The sequence below is a fragment of the Rutidosis leptorrhynchoides genome, chromosome 1 (assembly GCF_046630445.1).
Source record: "Rutidosis leptorrhynchoides isolate AG116_Rl617_1_P2 chromosome 1, CSIRO_AGI_Rlap_v1, whole genome shotgun sequence".
NCBI lineage: Eukaryota > Viridiplantae > Streptophyta > Magnoliopsida > Asterales > Asteraceae > Rutidosis > Rutidosis leptorrhynchoides.
The window spans coordinates 524,991,203-524,996,248 of NC_092333.1; the positions used below are offsets into that span (position 1 = coordinate 524,991,203).

A 5,046-nucleotide genomic window follows, 5' to 3' on the forward strand; every position below is an offset into this window, starting at 1 on the left:
CGTGCATTTTCACAATGATCGTAAGATAATAAAAATCATCTAATTAGTTGGGTTGGGTAGTTTTTGTGTAAGGAGTTTGATGAGTGAAAGTTGAAACTGGTTTTTGTGATGATTCAACATATAGCATTTGACTGTTAACTGCTCCGTATTAGTTTTTAAATTTTTGACAAAATAAGTTGCTAGTCAAGTCAACCTGAACTAAAAGTTACGAAAAACCAGTTTCAACCACAACCCATTTCAGCCCGTTAGCTGACCCAACTGTTTTGCCGCCTCTATAAGCAAGGAATACCACAAGACATGTTCGTAGTGCTGCACGTGAAGAACATTAATATATTAAATAAAAAATTAACATGCTCATGTAAGCACCTACCGAGATTTTATTCATGTCCATATGGTAGCCAAGAAGTCTTGACATGATCCGGCCCAGTTCAAGATAAATAATTTAATAAACACGGGAAACATACGAAATGATTATATTGTTAGAAAATCTTGCTCTAGCATAGTAAAATATATAATATATTTGTGATGTTCAATAGACAACTAATTAGAGATCAACCTTCTTGCAACATTTACCTAACTGATAATAGTTGATAACGAATTTTACAGAAATGAAGCAAAAGTAGAGATGAGCAATGGACCTTTCTTGCAACATCCATCCCAGTTAGATGATCACGGGGATCTGTACAATAGATTTTTAGATAAATGAAGAACTTTTACATTCATGATATGCCTTCATAGTAACTAACTGATATTTTCAATATATATTTTCATATGCCTTTATAGCAATTGATTCTGTTCACCAATATTCGTTTCACATTCATTCTCTTAAGCACAAATTTCTTACCAAACCTTAAGGGAATAACAAAAATGTTAAGTAGCCGATATTTTTGGCAGGTAAGCTCAAGTAAAATGACATGCCTTACAAATAATTTTAGCCTGGTTCAGTATATCCAAACCCTATACAGCTTTAACAACTTCGCTGAATGGCTTTCCGTTTTCTAGCTCACTCATTACGTAGCCCCAAGTACCTATTTTTGGGACTGTAGAGAATTCATTAGTTATGTTTGCAATGAGGTAATGGAAGTATGAACACTTAGAAAAACTGCTAACAAAGGTAGGTTATTATTTCTCAAATTGGTTCACCGTTCTCAAACACATAATCGGTAACTTGGACCTTGTTAACAGCTACTATAGTGGTACATTAAACTTAACAATTTGATAAGTAGGAAAGTTAATAATGGGAGTTTAGCAGTATCAATGCATTATCGACAACTAATTTCCATACACTAAACATACAGAGCAACATTAATAAAAGCATACCTCATTAAGGCTTTCCCGTAGCAAGTCCGGTAAAAATAAATAGCATTGATCTCATTATATGTACTGAAAAAATCATCGAATTTTTGCTAGTTATTACAACAACATAACACCTAAACACCTAAAATTAACATATTGTTAGGATCAATATTGCCCCTTTATCTAGCGGAAACACATACAAAGCGCTCAATATTTGATTATTTCTTGCCAGGAAATTAAGCTGCACAAGTATAGCCATTGGAATTTTTAGTACCCATATACGTAATAGTAACTCAATGAGTACCCAATTAAACAGCTATTATTAACAATTCAGTATCTAAAGGTACCCATCTAGGTAACTGATCATTATCTGATATAAACCAGAAGCCTTTGTTATGATTTAAGAAGCCTTTTTTCTCATTGGCATTGAATCAAACACCCAATGCGCGAATATATTAATATTAATACTTGTATAAATCTTAACCCTAATCAATCTCCCAACAAATACATATTGATAGAAATCAAATACAGTAATAAAATAAAATGAATTCAATCAATAAAAACGGGAGTGAATTGTTTAAATGGAAAACCTAACCTTTTAATCAAAACCTAATCAAATTCAAAATAAATCCAAAAAAAAAAAAAAAAATACTAAATGAAATACAAAGACAGGGTTAATAAACAGGGTTATTTCATACCTCTCTTTGGCGGCAATTTCATTACCGAACATGATATAAGTTGTTTACTCTGATTGCTTGGTTGGAATCGACTGATGGTGATGATGATCGAGTAGGATTAGGGTTCGACAGAGGAAAAGTGTGCGTTTAATTGTTGATGGGAGGAATGAACCCAAGGTCCGTGTTTTTGTTTTTTTTTATTGGAAGGGTATTTAGTGTTTGTAAAATTGATTTATTAGCTAATTTTTTTAGTGGATGATTAATGACCGTTGGATCAAGGGATATTATAATGTAATTTTTTAATCTAATGATAATTAAGAGGGTTTTAAAAATATTTATTAGCTAATCGAGACTCTCTTTTAGTGAATATTAGTGAATATAGTGATAGTGATATAAATATAGATAGATAGGATTATTAGCTAATATATCAATGTTCATGCTATCAAAGATAATTCCACCCTTGACCCTTCCTCAATTTCTCAAAATTATAATTTGGGGATGATGAACCAAATAATCACAATAATTATTTATGTTTCACTCCTATTTTTTCTTCCCCGGTGCACTTGTATAATAAACTACCTACATATTTTAGTAAATTATATTCCGTATATTATTCAACCGTATTACGGAGTAGTTTTTTTTTTTCCTACCAAAGCCTGTGAATATTTACTCCGTATCAATTTACACCTACGTAAGAATATAGTTAATTTTATATACAATACTTATTTTTAGTTTTATATATATATATATGTATAAAATTAGAATTAGAATATTAGCAATTATATTAAAGTTTATTGTACAAAACAAAATTCCCGAACAAAAAAAAAAATAAAATAGGATCAAGCCTAAATAAATGCATACACTGCAGCAACAAAACATATGGTAAGAACATGACTGCAATCTTTCGGCTGCCCAACCATGTCATGGGTACAACACAGAGGTTACCACGCCAAACCACTGGCGGTAACCGGAAGACGTAACAATTTCTCTCAATACTCAATCAAGGCAGAACATATCAATCATCATAACCTTTCAATTAAAGTTCAACAGGCATACAAAAACCTTTATGTAAAGATTGGACCAACAAAACGCACGATAACAACATACCTTAACATACCTTTACATTCCCAACCGAAACAAAATAGCATCAAGGTCAATTATATGCATACGTTGCAGCAAGAAAACATATGGTAACAACATGGCTGCAATCAAACAACATGAATCTAGGTTTAGTAATGATGATTTTACCCCTAGTTACTTTTCATCATTTTCGCAATTAAAAGGTATGGTAAGGATGATATGATAATATGGTTGCAATATGTTGGCTGCTGGCTGAAACACAAATATGAGCACGCCATAGCACAGCCGGTAACCAAAAGTCACATATCGATCATCACAACCTTTCACCTCAGCACCTTTCTGTTTAAAATAGCATAGCTGCCAGATCACGCCATGGCTACAACACAAAAATTGCCACGCCAGACCCCTGCCGATAACCAGAAAGCGTTGCACCAATATCGTAAACTATTAAACATCACAGCATAAAAAAAACTCAAAAAAGGAAAAAAAAATCAAACAAAAACATCAGCGTAGCGAAAATTCTAAATCAAAGCAACACAAATGAGCCACCAGAGCCTTTAAATTAAAGCTCAACCGACAGACAAATACCTTTTTGTAGAAAACAACACGGAACAAGGTTCAATAATATGCATATAGTGAACCAACAAAACGTATGGCAACAAAATGAAACAAAATAGGTTCAAAATGCTACCACACCAAACCACATGCGATAACCGGAAGGTGCAACCGTATTTATCAAGACTCAATCAAGGCAGCACATATCAATCATCACAGCCTTTTAATTAAAGCTCAATAGACATACAAATACGTCTCTATAAAATAGGATCATTACAGCAAGCAAAACATATGGTAACAACATGGCTACAATCTTTCGGCTGACCCACAATGGCAACAACATGGTTCATTTTGGCAATTAGAAGGTACGTTTAGAAGGTATGTTTCGGAAAAACATACGATTTTACCCCTGGTTGTTCATCATTTTAGCAATTATAAGGTATGATAATGATAATCATAATGATAATGATTATCATCACATATCAATCATCACAGCCTTTAAACTTAGTAACTTTATGTTTTAAAATAAATATCTGCCAGACCATGCCATAGTTGCAACACAAAAATTGCCACGCCACATCACAGACGGTAACCGGAGGTCCCTGCACGAATACCGTAAACCGTTAAATATCACAGACTAAAAAAACTCAAAAAAAGAAATCAGCATAACGAAAATTCAAACACAGCAACATAATGAAAATACTTCAATCATTTTCATAATTTTTTCAAGCAACAAAACAAATTAATTCGCCAATATTAAAACAAAACAAAACGATGAAAGCGAGCAACACAAATTGATGAAAGCGGGTAACACAAAAAGATGAAAACAAGTAACTAAATATTAATTAACCGAATGCTTACAATACAAATCAGCTAATCGACATCTGACAAAAGGTATAACGAATCATACATTACCGAATGCATAAATTCCATCAAGAGAACGTGTGGTAACAATATAGCTACCGGACCTTGCCATGGCTGCAACACAAAGGTTGCCACGCCACACCACAACCGGTAATCGGAAGTCGCCGCACCAATATGCTAGACCGTTTAAAAAATCAAACAAACACAACAACATCACGAAAAATCTACAATCGTTAAAAATAAAACAAATAAATCAACACCTGACAGAAAGTATAACAAATCGAACACAAAACATTAAAACAAAACAAAAAGATGAAAGCGAGTAACACAAATTGATTAAAGCGAGTAACACAAAAAGATGAAAGCGAGTAACTAAAAATTAATTAACCAAAGGCTTACAAACGAATCATACATTACCGAATGCATAAATTCCATTAAGAGAACGTGTGGTAACATTATGGCTGCCTGACCATGCCGTGGCTGCAACACAAAGGTTGCCACATCACACCACAACCGGTAACCAGAAGTCGCCGCACCAATATGCCAGAACGTTTAAAAAATACAAACACAACAA

At 33.4% G+C, this 5,046-nt stretch overlaps 1 long non-coding RNA gene across 1 annotated transcript; it reads right to left on the reverse strand.

The window, feature by feature from the left end:
- Positions 1–432: 432 nt before the first annotated feature.
- On the reverse strand, positions 433–2,127 carry LOC139877259 (uncharacterized). The gene is made up of 3 exons (XR_011768511.1): positions 1,995–2,127; positions 1,321–1,383; positions 433–679 (listed from the first exon to the last, which is right to left on the reverse strand). It is a non-coding gene; the product is annotated as an uncharacterized lncRNA (long non-coding RNA).
- Positions 2,128–5,046: the final 2,919 nt, after the last annotated feature.